Source organism: Macrobrachium rosenbergii, chromosome 23 (assembly GCF_040412425.1).
Source record: "Macrobrachium rosenbergii isolate ZJJX-2024 chromosome 23, ASM4041242v1, whole genome shotgun sequence".
NCBI classification, from domain to species: Eukaryota; Metazoa; Arthropoda; class Malacostraca; order Decapoda; family Palaemonidae; genus Macrobrachium; species Macrobrachium rosenbergii.
This window is the reverse complement of record NC_089763.1, coordinates 39856969-39866874: the sequence shown is the minus strand read 5'-3', so window position 1 is coordinate 39866874 and position 9906 is coordinate 39856969. Positions and strand designations below refer to the sequence as shown.

The following is a 9906-nucleotide window of genomic DNA, read 5'->3' as shown; positions in this document are numbered from 1 at the left end:
CCCGGCATGGGCCATAGTTCAGAATTCGATAACGGTCACTACCGTGTAATTCTACCGGTGCAGTAGCTCCATCTCTAGAAATAGCTTAATGTTTTCAATAAAATTAAATTCTTGGTGTCTCACTCATTTCAATGTTAAAGTGTCATGCAGTTAAAGCGGTGTTCAGAAGATGGGCCCAGATGCTGTCTTGGCATGTGTGGTGTGTGTGTGTGCGAGTGTGTGGTGGTGTGCGCCCCCAAATCGCTTAGCTCAGTCAGTAACAACTCAGACCCGTCAGTGCAAGGGTGTAAGTGCGCCACGCTCCTTCCCGATACTGGAGCGGAACTAGCAATAAAATTTCAGGTAAGTTTTCCATGCGTTTGGGTTTCATGAACTTCATTTTTAATGCGTTACAAAAAATAAAAATGTTTCATGGCATGGGTGTGATGGAGATCAATTATTAAAATTAAGTTTGAATGAAATTTTTTTTAGCAAAATCTTGCGTTCAAGTGTAATGACCCCTCGGGCGTATATGCATAACGTTGCTACTACTATTTGTCTTACGTTCGTCTTTTCAATTGATAAATTGCTGGAATGGATCAGATTTTGTTTAAAAAAGTAGACACAATCCAGTCTAAAACTTTTTGTTTTGCAAATGCGTTGTAGGTAGTAGCGGCTGAGTTGTATTTAAGTATAAAATGATTTGCAAATCGTTGGAGTTTCAGTAATTTTGAAAACAGAATTTTTTTATGATTAACTTTTTTCCTTAATTAGGATTATGCTTAACAGTGACATCTGATTTGATTTGTTCTAATATTTCCTGGAGCATGAGTGGGACTGGTAACTCGATGATATGCAGTTAACTAATTCGCACAAATTGCAATGTAACACAAAAACTGTTAGGCCTATGTCTTCGTTCACATTGTAACAGATGCAACATGGCTGCAATTGGTTATCAGTGGGAAGAGTACCAAATAAGTAATCTTAAGTGGATGCACTGTTATACAGAATTAGAAAAAAATACGGACGAGGTGGTAATTTTCAATACTGTACACACTGACATTTGGTGTTTGACTGTTGTTACTGTTAATGATAAACAAACATAATTGACAACCCTGAGAATCAAAAGGACCTCCTGTCACTTAACATCATGAAAAATATCTCAAGGTTAGAATAAAAAACCATTCATTTAAGTTTCCTTTAAGACTCTTGCTAAGAAATAGTTTGTATCAGGTAGCTGGAGAAGGATCTGTCAACCATGAATGCTTTGTGGTACCATCCTGCAACACTTCTTAGAACTCAACTTACGCAAAGATTAGTCGTGTCGTTGTGGAGTGTTCGTCACCAGAGCATCCCTAATCAGATACCGTCAAAAGGATTCTGGTTCCATGGAGTAATGGTGTTTTTTAGTTTTAACCCATTTCCTTGGAATGAGTTTTTATAGTTTTCCTTGTTTGAATGAGTGTATCATTGTTTCCATTTTTAGAGTATGTTTGTCATTTGTATTTGATATCATTTGTCTCTGAATTATTACTTTTTTCTAGAACACTCTCATGTTTATCTTTGATCATTATAGGGTTGTGTTTATAATTCCCTCCCTTGTACTTTTACATTTTTTTTACATTTTATCGAGTTTAGAATTGAATTCCTCTTGAGTTTTCTGTTGATTTTTTATGATATTTCGCAGTTGCAGCTTTTGAGTAGTATTTATGAAAGTTCATTAAAGATTTCCTTATTGCGTTTATATTTCCGGTGGAGTTTAGTTAATAGGTGTTGATATTACGTGTCGTTTCTTACGTGATTATAATTGATTTGTGAAGTGCGGTTGAAGTTATGTTTGTTTATGCTTTTTTGGGAATGATTATGAATTACATTTAATGAGGGTTAATCGTCGTATCTGTTTTCTTTATCATTTCTTCTTTTAATGATTTTAATTTCCTGAAAGTCGGTTATTATTCTGTGGGAGTGGGTGGGTTTTGTTATTTCTTGAAACACGTTGGTTACTCATTGTAATAATGTCTTTGCCAGCATGGAAGACACTGATCTTTCCTTTGTCTTGGGAATTTCACTGATTGATACTCCCACATTATATATATATATATATATATATATATATATATATATATATATATATATATATATATATATATATATATACATATACATGCATGGATGGAGTTGTTAGCATTCTGGTTCTCCACAAGTCTTTTGCGATGAGGTTGCTATCCCCGTGGCCCTTAATTGTGTCTGGCATCTCTACGTACGCAGTTCAAAGCTCAGGTCAGTATAGGCCTAGGGACCTCTCCTCGCTTCTCTTTTGTTAAGATATATATATATATATATATATATATACATATACTTTATATATATGAATACATCAGTATGTGTATGTGTGTATGTATATATATACATATACATATATATATATGTATATATATATGTGTGTGTGTGTGAAAGAGAGGGAGAGAAAGAAGAGGGGAAAGGAAACCGGAGTCGAAAGATAATTCCAACGAGGGAAAGAAAGGGTCACCGAACCCTCAGACTACCAGAGGTTGTATTAAACGTTACTTTTTCTTTACTTTATTGACTAAAAATATAGACTCTGCCTGATGCGGGGGCCGAGATTGTTGTCAGGGGACTGTTGAAGTCACGAATACAGAGGTGGTTTATTGTTTTGTGAAGTTCCGCTCGATATGTTTTGTCACGTGAAACCTTATACTTCTGTAACAACTTGGTGGTGGATTCCAGTTTGTTCTTTTATGTGAACACACACTGGACGAGTTAGTATTATATTATATTGTTCCGAGAGAGAGAGAGAGAGAGAGAGAGAGAGAGAGAGAGAGAGAGAGAGAGAGAGAGAGAGACACTGATTGTTCTTGCCAGAATTTTAGATGTAAAATGTATTGTCTAGTATTTTTTTTTACCTCGATATCGAAATGTTTGAGAGAGAGAGAGAGAGAGAGAGAGAGAGAGAGTGAAGGGGGTTACTGGATATTCTAGCTAGGATTTTAGAGGAGAGTGAATTATCTACTATTTGTTTACTATTTTTTTTTACCTCGAACTTTGATATCAAAAAAGTTTTGAGAGAGAGAGAACTCTTGTTAGAATTTTTGATGTAAAGTACATTGTCCAGTGTTTATACATTTATTTTTACCTCGATCTCGAAATGTTTTAAGGTCTGAGTCTCAGTTTGCGTGCAATTTTTATTACAATAAATTTGATCCATCATTTATATCGTAACTGGCAGAATTCTGTCATAAATATCCACCGTTGTAATGTAGGTCTTCAGTTAATTAGATAATGATTCTCGAGTTAACAAGTCTCGAAAATGTATATGGTGCATCTTGAGCGTGAATATGCCATATACTTTATGCTGGCTGAACTGATTTGTCACATTGTGTATAGAGTCGTTCGATATTTTTTTTAAAGTTAATCCGTTGTGCATGATATTTTTTTTTTAAAGCTGACCATTTATACACGTATTCCTGTGTGATAATGTAGTTTTAGCTGTTGGTATGTGCAGGTTTTATGGCCCTTTAAGTTAGTTTAACTTATCAACGTTGGTTCTGAAGAACTAGGGATGCATGGAAGTTAATATTCTTCCCTGCTAAAGTACTCTTCAGATAACAGTAAAGTAAAAATGAAGTCATGCAGCTAACAACATAAGCAACACTAAAGTTGAAAATACTAGTTGCATACAACTTTTCAGTCAGTAGTGTGTGCGTGTGTGTGTGTGTGTGCGTATATGTGCGTTGTATTTGTCGGTCTGTAGTGCAGTCTCAATGAATGTTTTATCATCTTAACTTACTTAAGTGTAACTATACGCGAACTTAAACAGGCTTTTAGTTTTCTGTAAAAGAAAACTTGTGCCGCCTTTGTCTGTCCGTCCTCAGGTCTTGTAAACTACAGAGGCTAGAGGGCTGCAAATTACTATGTTGATCATCCTCCCTCCAATCATCAAACATACAAAATTCCAACCCTCTATCCTCAGCAGTTTTTGTTTTATTTAAAGTAAAGTTAGCCATGATCGTGCATCTGGCAACGATATAGGACAGGCCACCACCGGGCCGTGGTTAAAGTTTCATGGGCCGCGGCTCATACAGCATTATACCGAGACCACCGAAAGATAGATCTATTTTCGGTGGCCTTGATTATACGCTGCACAGAAAAGTCGATTGCGCCGAAGAAACTTCGGCGCATTTTTTACTTGTTTGTGGTTTGTCAATAGTTAAAGAAGTGCACTGCGATCTGAACTTCATCTTTGATCAGTTCATGTAGGCACATTATACTTCATAAGAGGTATATAATAACTTTTTTTTTATTACTTTCGATCCCCTATAGAGGAATGTCATGCATTTTGTCTCGAGTGGCACACTGTAGACGTTACTGAAGGTTCTTTACAGTATTCATGTTAAGTCCCAAGGCGCTTTGATTTTTGCTTTTTACTTTTCATGCGTTCAGTTTGTTCTCTTCCCATTTAGCTGTCCAACTTCTTGAACTCACCTTCATCCAGTTTTCACCTTTTGTCTCAGAAACTCTTCACAAGAGGCCTGTGAGAGCCAAGGAATGTAACTAGGCCTAAGTATCTCGTTATAATAATTAAAAGATAATAAGAATGTGGTCTCGTTGTAATAATGAACAATAATAAGAACGTTATTTTTGTTATTCAGTGTTCGATTCAAAGGAAGGGACTATTTTCCTCCGATCGGCAGATATATAAAAGCTTACCTTGAAGCCTCACGACGCTCTGACAAATATTGTTGAATTTCGCCCAAGCGCCATTTATTGCATTTCCTCGATGCACAACCGAAAGGGGACAGTCAGTTCTGTCCGGTCTTTTTTTCTGCAATTGCAGTGGCAGAATTGGTACATTAATCTCTGACCGGCTCGAGCGAATGGTTTTTTTTTTTTTTTTTATGCCGAGTGGTTTTTTTTTTTTTTTTTGCTGGATGTTTTTTCTTTTCAAGCTCAAAACATGATTACTTTTTGATGGTGTAATGGGTTACGGTGAAGGTAGTGTTTGTAGAATCATCTTAGAAATAATGAAATGATGTATTGTTTGCTTGGGATTATTGTAATGGAAACATGTTTCTGTTTTACTTTTTGAGTTGATTGTCGTTTGTGAGTGACAAGTATTTTTTACCCAAAACTAATAGCTTTTTTAGCTGCAATTTTTACTGAACGTTTTTCTTATTTCTTTCCAGAAGATCTTTTACTGTCAGCTATATTTTAATTCTAATAGGAAAACTGTGTGTGGTTTCCTATTGTTTGCTGATGGGGCATTTTCTTATAATTCGTTTTCAGAGCATTATTCTGTAGTTCAGATTTGTCTATGGTTCACTCTGTAATATATTATAGGCATTTAAACTTATACTCTGTAGTTTATTTTCTGAATTCATAAATTTGGCTTGAACATTTGGTCTTAAGGTCGTTCAGTAGTCATATTTACGGCTTTCATTTAATTAACTCTGTTGGTTCTTTGGGTCCTAAGGAACTTTGCGAGATTCTATGCATTGATTTAGGAATAATAATGGGTTTTGGCATTCACTGGCGGCCTTGGACCCAATAGCTGATCAGGCGCAATCTTGACTAATTTCCCTGATCGAGAAACCAGCGGCATAGCGAATAATTAATGCCTTGGATTTGTTTGCATATAATTAACTATATTAATGATCTTTTTTATCGTCTTCGTACATATCTCGCTCACATGGAAATCCATGAGTAGAAGTTAACTTTTAATTGGTGTAATCAGATTCAATTCTGTATTCATTTACCCTCTTTACTTCTGATAGCGTGGGTAAACTGTGGTTAGAGATCAATTAAATGCCTGAATGGAAGGCGCCCTGACAGGCCGATACAGACACATCTCTCTCTCTCTCTCTCTCTCTCTCTCTCTCTCTCTCACTGTATCTTTCTCCTTTAGCTTGCTTCTTCGTCTGTTTGTCTGGGTCAAATTTTATAACCCAATTTTCGATCTGTCCCCTTCGTCCGGTGGACTTGAAACTTTGCGTGGTTACTCAGTCCCGAATACAATAAAGCCTTGCATGATTATTAGGTCAGCAGTGACCTCTGGTGACCCTACAGTGACCTCTCCCAGTATCTCAGGATTTGTATGGAACACTTCGGATTTTTCATACCTTCTTTGATTCTTTGTGCACAAGATTGGGAAGAGATCTTGAATGTACTGGAGTCAAGGCGGACTTGTACATTCAGCAGTTGCAGTATGAATTTGGCAGTGACAGCCGAGACCTTATATATATAGATCTTTTATATATATATATATATATAGCTTTTATATATATATATATATATATATATATATATACACACACAAATATGATTAGTATATATACATAAAAATGATTAGTATACTAGTAAAAACGCGTATTTGGGTGTACTTTGCAATGTTTAAAATTATACAAAGTCCTCTGTGCTAATTTAAAAGAAAATTTGTCTGTATGCTTGTCATTGTTTAGCAGGCTAATTGTGTCCCTGGAAGGTTTACGCGGTTTTAAATTATCGAACAGTCAAAAGACTGTTAGTGGAATAATTATGTCCTGTACGGGGAATTACATTAACAATACCTTCTGCACATAATCTGATTAACTAAAGCCTGCATTTTGCGCAGCATCATATTAACTATGCCCTGTGCGCACCAACAAAAATATTGTCGGTTACTGCCTTGCCAAGCTTCAGAATGCTGACGTTTCTTCTTTTGAATGTGGTCTGAATGAGAGGGAGAAGAATGCGTGTAATTTATGCATTGTGCTGTTCCCGGAAAGATCCAGGCCATGAGATGATTGAGGCGGAGACTGAGAGTTTTCAGTGCGTTTCTTGGCAAGAAATTCTCGACAAGAAGGGATACTTTGAATGAGAGTCAGTGGTCACAACTGTGCTGCAAAGGTCATCAGAATTTCGGTAGAAGAGAGGCATGGAGATCAGTTTCGTATACGCGGTTTGTTAATGTCACAGTTAAATCATATTTGAAACCTGGAACTGGAAGGGAATAAGAAATAAAGTAGCCTAGCTGCAAGTAAAGTAATATATATACAATTTATATATACATATATATATATATATATATATATATATATATATATATATTATATATATATACAGTATATATATACAGATATTATATATATATATATATATATATATATATATATATATATATATATATATATATATATATATAATATAGTTGTAGAAATATATATATATATATATATATATATATATATATATATATATATATATATATATATATATATATATATATATATATATATATATATGTGTATACATATATACAGTATATACTTATACTGTATATACTTTATATATATATATATATATATATATATATATATATATATATATATATATATATATATATATAAAACATAACAGTTCAAACATCCAACCCAAGAAGAGAAAAACCTCTGCTAACAAGTTTTAGAACCAACAGGCAATAATGGAAATACTGCTTAAGCCTGTCGTATTGCATTTCTTACGGAAGCATCCAGCATGATGTATACTGTACACTCAGTTAGTCGGTCAGGTCGATGATTACGCAGGAATTCGGAAGAATATTGAAAATATCTCACCTTAGAATTGCATCTAAAAAAAAACCATGCGACAATTACCATGCTTGATATCAGTAGAATGGTAATGGAGTGGCTATCTAAGTGATATGAAATTTATATATAGATTATTGACATGACGTCACCAATACGCCACTGCTTTTAAGAATACCAAAAAAAAAAGGTCATATGTAACCAATTTCATTTTAACCATAAAAACGCAGTGAAACTGGACGTCATAAGTTAATGTTTTAAGGTAGTCATCAACCCGGGTACTCTGTGAATATGGTTTGGTCTTTCAAAGTAGTGCATGTGGATAGATACCGCGTTGGAAGAAATAATTTACTAATTTCATAATTTTTTTTCTTACATCGAGAATAGTGATATAAGAACTGTGTAGTAATGTGCCAAGCGATAGATGAAGCAAATATGCACTTAATATCAATGGAAAGATCCTGAAAAAACTGCACATTGAAAGAAATTTTGATATTGAATAAGCAATTATTACGTCATATATTCCATGAAGTTGAAAGAATATAGAAAGACTGTGAAAACGTGATGTCATGTATATTTTTTTTCCGTCGTAGTAGTATTCATCAAAACTATGTTATTTCAACAATTTTATTTTAATTTTCGTGATATTGTTCCTCAGTTCAAACTAATCAGATTGAATTTAAGGAAATTTTAGTTGCCGTATTTTCCTTAAAAGGTCTGAAGGACGAAATGAAAGTGTCATTATACTATTAATAGAAAACTGTTGATGTCACCAAACAAAATATTCCCTTTTTAAAGAATAGCTACTGCGGCAAAAAAAAAAAAAAAAAAAACGTAAATGAAGTCACAGTTTCACCATTTCTCTATATTTTTTCAACTTTATGGAATCTATAAGGTAACGTTGTTTATTTAATATCCGAATTTCTTTCAATGTACAGTTTAAGTCCGTATCTTGCCATTGGTACCAAGTGCATATTTGCTTAATCTGTTGCTTGGTACATCACTACACAGGTTTTGTACTATTAAGTTCAGTATTTCCAACGCGGTATCTATATATACAGAATGCACTACTTTGAGAAATCAAACTTTATTCACTGAAATCCTCAAGTTTATTATTATTGCGAAGTATAGGAATATGTAAATCCAGGGGTCGTCGTTAAGGTACTGTTTATTATTGAAGGAAAAATATTAGAAACTAAGACACATGATTTATGTGCTGTAGTGGTTGCCTACACACACACACACACACACATACACACACACACACACACACACCCACACTAGCGAACGAGTACACATCTTGAAAGAAGACCTCGGGTAAGGCCGTCAGGTGCACTGTAGGCATTACTTATGGTTCTTTGCAGCGTTCCTTCTGCCCCTAGCTGCAACCCCTTTCGTTCGTTTTACTGTACCTCCTTTCATATTCTCTTTCTTCCATCTTACTCTCCACCCTCTCCTAACAATTGATTCTTAGGGCAACTGCGAGGCCTTCCTCCTGTTACACCTTTCAAACCTTTTACTGTCAGTTTTCGTTTCAGCCCTGAACGACCTCAAATGTCCCAGTGCTTGGCCTTTGGCCTAAATTGTACATTCAATTCAGTTCAATTCTTGTGAGAAGAGAACTTCATCAAGTCACGCTGTCGACACGCTTCGTTGCCTCACCAAAGTGACGGACGTTGTCGAGAGTGACGTGAATCTATGGGCTCCCTCCTGCTTGGGAATCTTGGAGAGGGTTATTTATGCAATATCTCGTGACCCACAGGAATACTTTCGTCTTTGGAGAGAGGTTTAAAGGTGAAAGGCTACCTTTAATAATGTCATGTCTCTTTCATCGCGAGGATGGAGTAGGTGTATTCCTTTCTCTCGCGCAAGGATAGGGTCTCTTTCAAGCAAGGATGGTGTCTCAGCCTCACGCAGAGATAAAGTGTATCTATCTCTCACACTAAAGTGGACCTCTTTCTCTCTCTCACGAAAGGATAGGGTCTCTTTCAAGCAAGGATGGGTCTCAGCCTCACGCAGAGATAAAGTGTATCTATCTCTCACACTAGAGTGGACTCTCTCTCTCTCTCTCTCTCTCTCTCTCTCTCTCTCTCTCTCTCTCTCTCTCTCTCTCTCACGGAAGGATAGAGTCTCTTTCAAGCAAGGATGAAATCTCAGTCTCACGCCAAGATAGAGTGCCTCTGCCCCTCACGGGAAGGTCTCTCTCTCTCTCTCTCTCTCTCTCTCTCAATCAAGATGAAAACTCAATCTCAAACAAGTCTAAACTTCTCTCTCTCTCTCTCGCTCGTAATGCTAACATTTCCCTCACCCAAGGTTCAAACTCTCTCTCTCTCTCTCTCTCTCTCTC

The 9906-nt window shown here is 35.8% G+C and overlaps 1 protein-coding gene across 6 annotated transcripts in view; it reads left to right on the top strand.

The window, feature by feature from the left end:
* The first annotated feature begins 202 nt into the window (after positions 1-202).
* Positions 203-9906, top strand: part of LOC136851529 (ras-related protein rapA) — a 678490-nt gene continuing 668786 nt past the window's right edge. For 3 of the 6 annotated variants that reach the window (XM_067125763.1, XM_067125765.1, XM_067125759.1), the window contains exon 1: positions 204-342. The gene's annotated coding sequence lies outside the window, so the exon portion shown is untranslated. Of the gene's footprint in view, positions 343-9906 lie in introns of all 6 variants that reach the window. The other 3 variants (XM_067125762.1, XM_067125761.1, XM_067125766.1) reach the window with 2 other exon arrangements.